The sequence below is a fragment of the Neovison vison genome, chromosome 11, assembly GCF_020171115.1.
Source record: "Neovison vison isolate M4711 chromosome 11, ASM_NN_V1, whole genome shotgun sequence".
NCBI classification, from domain to species: domain Eukaryota; kingdom Metazoa; phylum Chordata; class Mammalia; order Carnivora; family Mustelidae; genus Neogale; species Neogale vison.
The window spans coordinates 168107462-168122649 of record NC_058101.1 but is presented as its reverse complement, the minus strand read 5'-3'; the positions used below and the strand labels follow the sequence as shown (position 1 = coordinate 168122649).

At 37.4% G+C, this 15188-nt stretch overlaps 1 pseudogene; it reads right to left on the bottom strand.

The window, feature by feature from the left end:
- Window positions 1-7990: 7990 nt before the first annotated feature.
- Window positions 7991-8624, bottom strand: LOC122890354 (annotated as a pseudogene).
- Between the last annotated feature and the right edge of the window lie 6564 nt (window positions 8625-15188).

Below are 15188 nucleotides of genomic sequence, written 5' to 3'. Positions count from 1 at the left end.
AAGTAGCCATACTTATGTTAGATGAACTAGATTTTAAGTCAAAGACTGTAATAAGAGATGAAGAAGGGCACCATATAATAATAAAGAGGACTATGTAACAAGAAGAACTAACAATTGCAAACATTTAACACCCCAAAATGGAAGGATGAAAATAAAATAATCAATAACATAAAGTAACTCATTGATAATGATGTAACAATAGGAGAGCACTTTAACACCACACTTACATCAATGGACAGATTATCTAAGCAGAAAATCAACAAGGAAACAATGGCTTTGAATGACAAACTGTATCAGATGGATTTAATATATTCAGAACAAATATCCTCTCCCATTCTGTCAGTTGTCTTTTGATTTTGTTAACTGTTTCCTTTGCTGTGCAAAAGCTTTTGATCTTGATTAAATCCCAATAGTTCATTTTTGCCTTTGCTTCCCTTGCCTTTGGCGATGTTCCTAGGAAGATGTTGCTGCGGCTGAGGTCGAAGAGGTTGCTGCCTGTGTTCTCCTCAAGGATTTTGATGGATTCCTTTCTCACATAGAGGTCCTTAATCCATTTTGAGTCTATTTTTGTGTGTGGTGTAAGGAAATGGTCCAATTTCATTTTTCTGCATGTGGCTGTCCAATTTTCCCAACACCATTTATTGAAGAGGCTCTCTTTTTTCCATTGGACATTCTTTCCTGCTTCGTCAAAGATTAGTTGACCATAGAGTTGATAAAGGACTAGTGTCCAAAATCTATAAAGAACTTAACAAACTCAACACCCAAAGAACAAATAATCCAATCAAGAAATGGGCAGAGGACATGAACAGACGTTTCTGCAAAGAAGAAATCCAGATGGCCAACAGACACATGAAAAAGTGCTCCATATCACTCGGCATCAGAGAAATACAAATCAAAACCACAATGAGATATCACCTCACACCAGTCAGAATGGCTAAAATCAACAAGTCAGGAAATGACAGATGCTGGCGAGGATGCGGAGAAAGGGGAACCCTCCTACACTGTTGGTGGGAATGCAAGCTGGTGCAACCACTCTGGAAAACAGCATGGAGGTTCCTCAAAATGTTGAAAATAGAACTGCCCTATGACCCAGAAATTGTACTACTGGGTATTTACCCTAAAGATACAAACGTAGTGATCCAAAGGGGCACGTGCACCCGAATGTTTATAGCAGCAATGTCCACAGTAGCCAAACTATGGAAAGAACCTAGATGTCCATCAACAGATGAATGGATCAAGAAGAAGTGGTATATATACACAATGGAATACTATGCAGCCATCAAAAGAAATGAAATCTTGCCATTTGCAACAACATGGATGGAACTAGAGCGTATCATGCTTAGCGAAATAAGTCAAGTGGAGAAAGACAACTATCATATGATCTCCCTGATATGAGGAAGTGGTGATGCAACATGGGGGCTTAAGTGGGTAGGAGAAGAATCCATGAAACAAGACGGGATACGGAGGGAGACAAACCATAAGTGACTCTTAATCTCATGAGACAAACTGTGGGTTGCTGGGGGCAGGGGGGTTGGGGGAAGGGGGGTAGGGTTATGGAAATTGGGGAGGGTATGTGCTTTTGGGTAAATTGGAAGGGGAGGTGAACCATGAGAGACTATGGACTCTGAAAAACAATCTGAGGGATTTGAAGTGGCGGGGGGGTGGGAGGTTGGGGTACAAGGTGGTGGGTATTATAGGGGGCACGGCTTGCATGGAGCACTGGGCGTGGTGAAAAAATAATGAATACTGTTTTTCTGAAAATAAATAAATTGGAAAGAAAAGGAAAAAAATATATTCAGAACATTTCATAAAAAGCAGGAGAGCGCACACTCTTTTCAAGTGCATATGAAACATTCTCCAGAACAGATGACATACTAGGTCACAAATCAGGACTTAATAAGTACAAAAAGATTGAGATATACTATGCATATTTTCTGACCACAACACTATGAAACTTGAAGTCGACCACAAGGAAAAACTTGGAAAGACCACAATGCATGCAGTTTAAACAACACGCTATTAAATTACAAATGGGTCAACCAGGAAATCAAAGACGTTAAAAAATATGTGAAAACATGAAAATTAAAACATGAAGAAGACGTTGAAAAATACATGAAAACATGAAAATGAAAACATGGAGGCAGCAAAAGTGATCACATATGGGAAGTATACTGCAATACAGGCCTACTTAAAGAAGCAAGAAAAATCATAAATAAATAATTTACCCTTACACCTAAAAGAGCTAGAAGAACAATAAATAAAACCTAAAGCTAGCAGAAGAGAGAAAATAATAAAAATTAGAAACAATATAAATAAATAAAGGAGTATATAAATGAAATAGAAACTAAAAATAAAACAAAACACAGAACAGATCAATGAAACCAGGAGCTGGATCTTTAGAAAGAGTAATAAATTCGATAAATGCCAGGGCACCTGGGTGGTTTAGTTGCTTAAGTGTGTGCCTTCAGCTTCAGGTCTTGATCTTGGGGTTCTGGGATTGAGCCCCAAATGGGACACTCTGCTCAGCAGGGAGTCTACTTCCTTCTCTCACTCTCCCTCTGCACTCTCCTTCTCTTAAATAAATAAATAAATAAATAAATAATAAATAAAGTCTTTATTAAAAAAATTGATAAACTCCTAGCCAGACCTACCAAAAGAAGGGATGGAATGTAAATTTTTAAAAAAATCACATAAGAGAGTGGAGAAATCACAATCAACTCCTCAGAAATACAAATAATTATAAGAGAATATTATGAAAAATTATATGCCAACAAATTGGACAATCTGGAAGAAATGGATAAATTCCTGGAAACATATAAACTACCAAAATTGAGGGTGCATGTGTGGCTCAGTCAGTTAAGAATCTGCCTTTGGCTCAGGTCATGATCCCAGGGGCCTAGAATCAAGTCCCATGTCAGGTTCTCTGCTCAGCCAGGAGCCTGCTTCTCCTTCTGCCTGGTGCTCTCACTGCTTGTACTCTATCAAATAAATCAAATCTTTAAAACAAAACAAAACAAAACAAAACAAAACAAACAAACAAAACTACCAAAACTGAAACAGGAAGAAATAGAAAACTTGAACAGACCCACAATCAGCAAAAATATTAAATCAGTGATCAAAAAATCTCCCAAAAACAAAAGTCCAGGGCCAGATAGCTTCTCAAGGGAATCGTACCAAACATTTAAAGAAGTGTTAATACCTAAACACAACAATGGAAGGAAAACTTCCAAATTCATTCTATGAGGTCAACATTACCCTGATTTCAAAACAAGACAAAGACTCCACTAACAAAGAGAATTACAGATCAATATCCCTGATGAACTTGGATGTAAAGATTCTCAACAAAATACTAGCAAATAGAATCCTACAATACATTAAAAGAGCCATCCACCATGATCAAGTGGGATTTATTCTTGGGTTGCTAAGGTGTTTCAATATTCACAAATCAATCAATGTGTTATACCTACATTAGTTAAAGAAAGTATAAAAATGATATGATCCTTTCAATACATACAGAAATAGCACTTGACAGAGCACATCCATTCATGATAAAAATCTTCAACAAAGTAGGGACAGAGGGAACATACTGCAACATAAAAAGGCCACAAATGAAAAAACCAATAGTTAATATCCTCAATGTGGAAAACCTGAGAGATTTTCCCTCTATGGTCAGGAATAGGACAGGGATGTCCACTCTCACCACTGTTATTTAACATAGTACTAGAAGCCTAACATCAGTAATCATACAACAAAAAGTAATAAAAGTCATCCAGCAAGAAAGAAGTCAAATTTTCACTATTTGCAGAAGAAAACTGAAAGATTCCAATAAAAATTGGCTAGGACTTATACTCAAATTCAGTAAAGTCACAGGACAGAAAATCAATGTACAGAAGTCTGTTACATTTCTATACACCAATAATGAAACAGCAGAAAGGGATAATAAGGAATCAATCCCATTTACAAGTGCATCAAAATTGAGAAGATATCAGGAATAAACTTAACCAAAGAGGAAAAAGATCTATACTCTGAAAACTATAAAACAGCAGTGAAAGAAATTGAAGATGACAGAAAAAAATGGAAAAAAAATTACGTGTTCATGGATTCGATAAACAAATATTGTTAAAATATCCATATAACTAAGGGCAGTCTATACAATTAATGTAACCCCTATCAAAATATCATCAGCATTTTTAATAGATCTAGAACACACAATCCTAAAGTTTGTAAGGAGCCGCAACAGATCCTGAATAACCAATGCAATCCTGAAAAAGAAAAGCAAATCTGGAGACATCACAATTCCAGACACACAATCCTAAAGTTTGTAAGGAGCCACAACAGATCCTGAATAACCAGTGCAATCCTGAAAAAGAAAAGCAAATCTGGAGACATCACAATTCCAGGCTTCAAGCTATATTACAAAGCTGTAGTGATCAAAACAGTATGGCACTAGCACAAAAAAAGACGCATAGATCAAAGATCAGAATAGAAAACCCAGAAATCATCCAATAACTATATGGTCAACTTATCTTCAAATAATCAGGAAAAAAATATCTAGTGGAAAAAAAGACAGCCTCCAACAAATGTTGTTCCGAAAACTGGACACTAACATGTAAGAGAATGAAACTGGACCTCTTTCCTACACCATGCACAAAAATAAATTCAAAATGGAAGAATGACTTAAGTGTGACAGGAAACCATCAAAATCCTAGAGGAGAAAACAGGCAGTAACCTCTTTGACATTGTCCACAGCAACTTCCTTTACTCAAGTCAAGTGAAGCAAAGTAGATATGAACTACTAGGACTTCATCAAGATTAAAAAAAAAAAAAAAAAAAAAAAAAAAAAAAAAAAAAAAAAAAAAAAAACTAAAACAAAACTTCTGGGGCACCTGGGTGGCTGAGTGGGTTAAAGCCTCTGTCTTCATCTCAGGCCATGATCTCAGGGTCCAGGGATCGAGGCCTGCATGGATAAAAGGTCTCAATGTGAGGCAGGAATCTATCAAAAATCTTAGAGGAGAATATAGGCAGTAACCTCTTCAACATTGGCCACAGCAACTTTTTTCAAGCTATGTCTCCAAAGGCAAAGGAAACAAAAGCAAAAATGAACTTTTGGGACTTCATCAAGTTCAAAAGCTTCTGCATGAATACCCAACTTTTGTAGCAACATGGACGGGACTGGAAGAGATTATGCTGAGTGAAACAAGTCAAGCAGAGAGAGTCAATTATCATATGGTTTCACTTATTTGTGGAGCATAACAAATAGCATGGAGGACAAGGGGCGTTAGAGAGGAGTAGGGAATTTGGGTAAATTGTAAGGGGAGGTGAACCATGAGAGACTATGGACTCTGAAAAACAATCTGAGGGGTGTGAAGTGGCGGGGGGGTGGGAGGTTGGGGTACCAGGTGGTGGGTATTATAGAGGGCACGGCTTGCATGGAGCACTGGATGTGGTGAAAAAATAATGAATAATGTTTTTCTGAAAATAAATAAATTGAAAAAAGAAAAGCTTCTGCATGGCAAAGGAAACAGTCAACAAAACAAAGAGGCAACCCGCGGAATAGGAGAAGATATTCCAAATGACACTACAGACAAAGAACTGATAACCAAGATCTATGAAGAACACCTCAAACTCAACACACACAAAATAGATAATCATGTCAAAAAAAGGGCAGAAGACATGAACAGACACTTCTCCAAAGAAGATATACAAATGGCTATCAGACACATGAAAAAATGTTCATCATCATTAGCCATCAGGGAGATTGAAATCAAAACCACATTGAGATACCACCTTACACCAGTTAGAATGGCCAAAATCAATAAGACAGTAAACAACAAGTGTTGGAGAGGATGTGGAGAAAGGGAAACCCTCTTACAGTATTGGTGGGAATGCAAGTTGGTGCAGCCACTTTGGAAAACAGTGCAGAGGTTCCTTAAGAAATTAAAAATAGAGCTACCCTATGACCCTGCCATTGCACTCCTGGGTATTTACCCCAAAGATATAGATGTAGTGAAAAGAAGGGCTATCTGTACCACAATATTCATAGCAGCAATGCCCACAGTCACCAAACTGTGGAAAGATACAAGATGCCCTTCAATGGGCGAATGGATAAAGAAGATATGGCCCATATATATAATGGAGTATTATGCCTCCATTAGAAAGGATGAATACCCAATTTTTGTATCAACATAGATGGGACTGGGAAGAGATTATGCTGAGTGAAATAAGTCAAACAGAGAGAGTTAATTATATCATGGTTTCATTTACTTGTGGAGCATAAGGAATAATATGGAGGATGTTGGGAGAAGGAGAGAAGTGAGCTGGGGGAAATCAAATGGGAGACACAAACCATGAGAGACTGTGAACTCTGAGAAACAAACTGAGGGTTTTTGAGGGGAAGGGAGTGGGGGGGTTGGGTGAGACTCGTAGTGGGTATTAGGGAGGGCATGTGCTGTATGGAGCACTGGGTGTGGTGCATCAAGAATGAATTTTGGAACACTGAAAAAAGATATAATAATTAAAAAAAGAAAAAGAAAAAGAAAAATGAAGCAGGCTCTTTGCAGCTCAGGGAGTCGGATGCAGTGCTTGATCCTAGGGCCCTGGGATCATGACCTGGGGCAGACACTTAGTGACTGAGCCACCCTGCTGCCCCTATGTTAACTTTTATTTGAATAAAAATTTGGGAAAAGAAATAAAAAAGAGTATGTTTATCCATGAATGGGTTTAGTTTGATCTAAATTAATTCTTTTATAAGTTCTCTGGTATAAATAAATACTTAAGAAACACTTGGAACTGCCATTATTCCCATGTGAGATAGCAAGTTTATTTCTTTGTTTTTTTTCTTTCCCTTTTTAGGAATTTATTTCCTGGTAGAAAAGGAGAAGCAAAGTCAGGCTCCTGTACATTCTAGGAAAGGGGGAGGGAAGGGGAAGGGAGGCACAGGGGAGGGCTCCAACTTTGGCCTTTAGTACCACAGTTGTCCTGGCTGGATCTAGGGAGGGCCTGCAGGGATGGTGCCACCAAGTCTGGTGACAGAGGTGGCAGGTCAGGTGCCCAGAGGACAGCCCATATAGAGGCAATAGAGGCAATAAATACTGACAAGCCACACATACAACTCCAGGCCGACAGACCCAGGTAGACAACTAAGGCTCAGGTACTGGCCTTGTCTGGGAGGGCTGTCTGCTGGGGTTGTGGGCTCTACTGTTGTCCACTGGAACAAAGAAGGCAGAGCTGTGAGGACACTTGGCGTCCCAGATGGGAATGGAAGCTACTTCAGTTTTGACAGTTTGGCTTTCCCCAAGTCCCTGCAGTCATCTCCATAGCCTTGGACTGGAGAGGGAGCTGGTTAGTCTCTGGTGGCAAGAGAGCAAGACCAGCATCTCCCACTCATCCTCCAGGACTGCAAGTGGGGCAGGGACCAAAAAGGACCCCATGCTCACGCAAACATAGGGATTTAGAGTTTCATATCGGCCCCTACAGCACACGTTCCACATGTTTAAGTATCATGGTTAGATGGTTACCCACAGCTGTAGTTGAATTGACTCAAGACAGGTGAAAGAAGGAGGGTAGCTGGCCCCCCAGAGGCCTCCAATCGTGCTCCCATCTAACCCCAGAAGAAGAAAAGGAAGATTCATGACAACAATGAAGACCCACAGGGACCTAAGCACCCCATGATTCCCTTGGAAAAGCTAGGGCCTTGGATCAGGTTAGGACGGGTAGAGGAACCTGAAGGGTTACAGAAGTGGAGATGGAGGCCTGTGCTGGAGGTCCCCTCTTCCCAATACTCCCCTGAAATAGGCAGAAGCAGTAAGACGAGACCATCAAGGGGGCTGGGTCCTGAAGGCAGGGCCAGGAGGGATGAGAGGGCTGGCCAGGGAGCCGACCTGTCTGCACTCAGATAAGGTGTTGAGGTGAGGGTGGGAGCAGTAGGAGTGGGGCACATCAGAAAAGTCATTTATCTGTCCGAAGGCTTGCTCACCTCCCTGACCAGGACTCAGTCCTCCCATTCCTATTTGATGGTAAGATTCCACTCCCAGGAGAGGTGAACAGTCTTGTCATCTGGGAAGCAGGACTTGTACCTGCCACAATCCAGCATATCCTTGGGTGTCTCTTCCCTGAGGGCCAGAAACTTATACTCCTCTGCTTGGGACCCAGAGCTTCCCACCAGATCATTTGTCTTGTCAATCTTGATGCCTTCCCTGTATGTGTACTGGATGTACTTCATGCCAGACATAGTTTCCCAGTTCACTGGAGAGAGATTTTTCTCTGCCCTCCTTCAGCACCAAGGACTGCTTCTTGAAGCTCTCCAGATTACCTGTCAGGTCCAGCTCCAGGGTACCCAGGGCCAGGCTACACACCAGGGTTAGGCAGGCCACAACAACACTGGGTACATTAGGGTCAGCAGACACTGCTACGTGGCCCAGCAGAGTGTCTTTGTTCTTGTATGGACTCTTATCATCCTTGTCCAGCTCCTGGATCTCCTGGTTGCTCTTCTGGGCAGGGAGCTTACAGCTGACTGAGTGTTCATTCTCCTCATTCTTGGCTACCCTCTATGCTAGCTGCTCTGCCGCGGGCTCCTGCTTCACCCTGCTCACCTCTACCTGAGTCTGGGACACCAGAGACTCCATGGGCCACTCTTGTGCTCCCTTGCTCAGAGAATAGCAAGTAAGTTCTTAACTGAGTATATAATTATATTAATTATTGCGTTAGTCAGATTTTTGTCCAGTGTGCTATGTAACCTTTGTCTTCATCTGCTCAGGCTCCCATAACAAAATCCCATAGATTGGGTGGCTTTAAAGATAGAAATTTATTTTCTCACTGTTTGGAAGCCTGGAAGTCTACTATCAGGTGTCAGTTTGGTGCATTTTTAACCCCTAAATCTCATGTATCAGTAGAAGTTATTTGGAAAACACACAAAGTAATTATTCTTGTTCAAGATAGAGTGAGGCAGCATACAACCCTTGATGTTTCTCTGACCTCTCCAGTATAATCCAGCATAATTCATTTTAATGACCCCTTCATCTATATTGTAAGACTAGAAAGTTGTTAGTGACACTTTTTTAAATAAAGGATGTAAATGAGGTATAACAAAGGCTGTTCTATCCTAACTCAAGTCAGCCTCTCTACAAGAATGTGGTTGCTTCAGAGAGGGATTGCCTACAGCATATAGGGATAATAATATGTTTCTCAACAGCAGAAAAAAGCTCTTCATTCCAGGAAAATAGTATTTTAAGCCATTATATTTAAGTAACACAATATTTAGAATCTATTAATGTTGCCTTTTTTAATGTTGTTGTTGTTGTTGTTTTCTGATTGTTTTTAAATAATGTGGCATTTTACCAAAAATAAAAGAATTGTCATTTTGGTGTTTGAAAAATTCTCATCTAATTTTAGAGTAATGTGTTCAGCAATAAATAATTATTGTTTAGATTTAAATTCTTAAAGAGATTTCAAATAGCAAGCAAAGTAAATACAAAATCTCTGGAATATAGAACCACATTTTCATATTAAACCATTCATATTTATGTTTAGTGCTTAGAAGGACTAAGAAGGGAAAAGAAATCTTCTATGCTTAACATGTGAGAATAAACATACCAGATAGGAAGAGAAAAAAGCAACTTTATCATATCCTATTATTTGGGAAATCTCTAAATATTTCCTCATATATTTTAGCCTTTATAATATTCTATTTTAATGCTTATTTTCTAATCCCAAACAATCCCTATATTTATAAACTCTGAAATCCATTAAAAAATGATTGTTGAATATGTATGCATATGCATAGTTGTTCTTTCTAAATTGCTAATGCCTTTCTCTTGTGTCTCTGCCTTATTTATGCATATGTAAATATGTATGTAAATACTTAAATTATTGATTTTAAAAGTAGTAAATTTAACAGTACTAAATATAAAGATGTTACTTCTATTTCACATAATTTTATAAATAAGTTTTCACTAATAATATAACACAGAAACTCTAACTTTTATGAACTCTGTTAGTAACTCTTTCTTACTAACTCTGTTACCCACAGCCACCTATCATCATGTATCTGAGAATTTCTAAGATGAATAAAAAAAAGAAAATTTATTTCTTTCACTATATAGCATCTGCATGTATATGTTATTTATTTACTTTTACTAATAAAAAATTAAAGGAAGAACTATCATATAATTCAGCAATCCCACTTCTGGGTATATATATGAAGGAAGTGAAATCATTACTCAAAGAGCTATCTTCACTCCTATGTTTATTACCACATTTTTCACAATAGCCAAGAAAAGGAAACAAGCTAAGTGTTTATCAAAATATGAATGCATGGGCACCTGGGTGGCTCAGTGGGTTAAAGCCTCTGCCTTCAGCTCAGGTCATAATCCCAGGACCCTGGGATCAAGCCCCATTGGGCTCTCTGCTCAGCAGGGAGCCTGCTTTTCCCTCTCTCTCTGCCTGCCTCTCTGCCTACTTGTGATCTCTGTCTGTCAAAGAAATAAATAAAATCTTTAAAAAAAAGATTAAAAAAAACAAAAACAAAACAAAAAATATGAATGCATAAAGAAAATGTACATATGTAATATTTTTAAAAGTTTTATTTATGTATGTATGTATTTATTTATTGGAGACAGGGAGTGAGAGAGAGAAACAGCGTGTGCACACAGGAGGGTGGGAGAGAATCTCAAGCAGACTTTCCGTGAAGAACAGAGCTGGACATGGGGCTTGATCTCAAGACCCTGAGGTCATTATCTGAACCTAAACCAAGAACCTGATGCTTAAGTGACTGAGGCAACCAGGCACCCCATGTGTGTGTAATATAATTCAGCCATGAGAAAGAAGGAAAATTCTGCCATTTGTGATAACATGGAATAACCTTGAAGACATTATGCTAAGTGTGATAAATCAAAGACAATTACTATATGGTATCACTTCAATGTGAAAACTAAACTATGCAAACTTGTAAAAACAGGAAAATTGTGCTTAGCAGGGGCTGGGAGGGGTGGAAGAATAGGAGAGATGTTGTTTCAGGGTACAAATTACAGCTAGTAGATAAGTAAGTCCTGGAGATCTACTGCATGGTACACTAAATATAGACGATAATGTATTTTAATCATCAAACTTGCTATGAGATTAGATCTGAATTATTCCCACTAAGACAAGAAATGATAATTATATTCCATGATAGAGTGCCAATGCTAAATCACAATTATATTACAATATATAAAGAAATCAATACAATTGTTACACAATGTTTTATGTTATATATTTCAGTAAGAGGGAAAAAAACTGCTTTTATTCTAAAACAGAAAGGTGATAGGAAATTATTTAATTTTGTAATTAAAAACATCTCCAAAGGCATGTGGGTGGCTCAGTGGGTTAAGCCCCTGTCTTCAGCTCAGGTCATGATCTCAGGGTCCTGGGATTGAGTCCCATATCGGGCTCTCTGCTTGGTGGGGAGCCTGCTTCCCTTCCTCTCTCTGCCTCTCTCTGCCTACTTGTGATCTCTCTCTCTGTCAAATAAATAAATAAAATCTAAAAAAAATATCTCCAGACAGTATATCTAGTGTTGAATTATGTTATATATTTGAATATGTTCATATACGGGTATCTATACACATATTGTTTGATACAGATCAAATACTACCTTCAAAAAATCAATGCTTTACATCTGATTTTCATAAAACATTCTGAATCATATGCATTATCCAAATTTTAAAAATTTTCATTATTCTGACTGTTGGTAGTCTAGTTTCTAACAGTTTCTTCTATGTTACTTGTATGCTTAGTGTTAACAAATAGTTGCTAAGTAGAAATACATTCTTTTACACATAAAAGACAGATATTGAATAATGTTAGTAAACACCTATAGGATCACTTACAAAATGATATTCTGTTAATAATACCAAGATGCAGGGACACCTGGGTGGCTCACTCAGTTGGGTGACTGTCTTTGGCTCAGGTTATAATCCTAGGTTCCTGGTATCAAGTCCCACAATGGGCTCCTTGCTCAATGGGAAGTCTGCTTCTCTCTCTGCCTGCCCAACCTCTTGCTTGTGCTCTCTCTCTCTGACAAATAAATAAATAAAATATTAAAAAATAATTATCCCAAAATGCAGACAAAAGGAAAATAACTAATGGTGTATAGATGGCATGTACCAATATTAAATACAAATCCGTAAAAAATATTTGTTTTCTATTAGAGTTCAGTGTTTATTGGTTATTGTTTTACAAAGAAATCTCACCACTAAAATAAAGCAGTATTTTTTAAGTAAACTGGATATTGAGTAACTGTAGCTAATACTTTAGAGAGAGTATCACTATCTATTCAGTATTAATGCCTTTGAGGTTTCAAAGAATTCATACCATTCTTAAATTCAAAAGCAGAGTTTCCATACCATCATCTTTATCAAAGTATAGTCTGACAATGAATGATTTTTCTTGTGCTTTTGTTATGTATTTTGTTATTGAGCTACAGGATCAACATATTTTCTTCTGAATTATCAAATTAAAGTATAACTACATTTATAGTGAATGATCAATCAATAATAACTCCTTTAACTGGTACAGTATTCTAAAATATTTTACACATCTTCTTATCTTTTTCTGAATGCATATAGTAGTTGAATCTTTATTGAAATTAGAAACAGATGAAATCATCATAAAAAATATTAGAGTACAAGGTGGTGGGTATTATAGAGGGCACGGCTTGCATGGAGCACTGGGTGTGGTAAAAAATAATGAATAATGTTTTTCTGAAAATAAATAAATTGAAAAAAAATATTAGAACCATTCTTACTTTGTTTTCAAATTCTAATACAGAGTTCCATCTTTACAGGATAGCATGCAGTTTTATACTCTACCCACCTATACTTTGTGGAAGTTGTTTTCAGATTGTCTCCTGGCTACTCCAAAGAGCCAGTTTCACTGGATTCCTTCTAGGAGAAAGGTCATAAGGAAGGAACCAATGAGATGATGTTGGATCGTGTTATCTCTTGTTTAGGAGCAGCTCTGCTTTCAACTGTGTTAAATATTAGATTTCTGAAAATCTTCTTAAAGTGTTCTCTGATTAAAATATCATAAGCAAGTTTAAAAAATAATGCCACTGTAGTATGTTTCTAATTTTAACTTTAAATGAAAGGTGACTTTCCCCCTTATAATAGTTACTTTATAGTTTCAAGAATTCTCTTAAGATTATGGGGAATACAATGTTTTAGATGTTGGGAAAGAACATTTAGGCATACAGATGTATGCTCTCTCTGTCTCTCTTTTCACACACACACACACACATGCACACATGGACACATACCAGCTGAGAAAGGAAGTTAAGTTTATTCATGGTGTCACAGTATGAATCTTTCCTGAGAAGGTCAAGGATTCTTTAATGCTAAGATGTTACCATTTCTATTACATCCCTCAAAGAGGTAATACCTGTTACTACCTCCTTTATATAAATAATTTCATAATACAAACTGACTTTTGTCTTCATAATTGAAATCCAAACATCTCTGCTGCACAGCTAATTTTTCTAAAATTTTATGCTTTCTATTATATATCTGGGTAATTCTCCTGATTGTTCATTTACTTTATTTGCACAGGCTCTTAGACATGTTCTTTGATGAACAAATAATTTGTGACATAGAGGAACCAGAAAAAAAAGGAAAATAAAACCTATGTCACCCTTAAGTACTAGGATGAACCGCGTATTTTTCTACTTTATCAAATCCATTAATTGTAAGACATATCATTAATTCATGTATCCATGAGAAAAAAAGATAAACATTACCAATTAAACTATGACATGCTACCTATGGTAAAACCGATTCTAATTTTAGATATGTCATAATGTTAAAGACATGTACTTAGAACAAATGTAGAAATCGTTCATTTGATTTTTACAAAAAACACCACATAGAATGAATTTTTTGTTCTGTTCCTAAAATGGGGAAAATTAAGGATGCCTGGATGGCTCCATTAGTTAAGCGTCCAGCTCTTGGTTTCGGCTCAGGTCATGGTCTCATGTTTTGTGACATTGAGCCCCAAGTCTGGCTCTGCACTCAGCAGTAGCTGGCTTGCATATTCTCTCCCTCTGCCTCTCCCCACTTATGCACACTCTCTCTCCTGCTCTCTCTCTATCTCTCTCTCTCTCAAAAAAATAAATCTTTAAAGTAAAATAAGATGGAGGAAATCAGTACAGAACTCTAAGTAACAACCCGAAGGACACACAACTAATATATAGTACAGTCAGAATTCAGAATCAAAGTTGTCTGACTCTTTGAACCATCTTCTCCTTACAGATTCCCACTTCTTATGAGTTCATTGCAACTTGTAATGTAAGGTAATGATGAAACACTGCTGCTTCACTTCTAGAATTGCCACTCAGGACTCTTATTTAATAGTCCATATGCCACAATCTGTAAAGAGACCCTTGTATAACCAAATGATAAATTTTTAACATATTCTTAAGTCATGATTACTAAGAAAAAGATACTGCTTCTCTATACCTAAATCTCAATAAATGTTTTTTAAATGTTCCATATCATGATACTTATGGAACATATAGTACTTTCTACTTAATAGCTTTAAAATGTTTTGATCATTTGGACAAACTGTCAAAGCAGCCATGGCACTGAACAACCAGAGTTGTTTTAACCAATAAACCACACAATCCAAAATAATATGACTTTGGCTTCAGCTTTCCATGTAATGAGTTTTAGTAAATTAATGAATCAATGAATTAGTCTTCAAATCATTGAGGCCTAATAAATAGTCAATGTCTTATATACTTAAGCTGGTAGTAATATTAATGTATGCAAATATTTATTGAGTCATTATTATAAACCAAGAACTAATCTAAATTACATAGTTCCAGTTTTAACTATGTAAATGAGTTATTTGTTGAGCTTATACACACACACACACACACACTCTTATTTTTTTTAAAGATTTTATTTTTATTTATTTGACAGAGATCACAAATAGGCAGAGAACAAGAGAGATTGAGGGAGAGAGAGAGAGAGAGAGAAAGAGAAGCAGGCTCCCTGCTGAGCAGAGAACCCGATGCGGGACTCAAGCCCAGGACCCTGGGATCATGGCCTGAGCCGAACCCCACACTATTATTAAGCCCATTTCTTGGATGAGAAAAATAAGAGCTCAACAAATAACTCATTTACACAGTTAAAACTGGAACACAGAATTTATTCCAG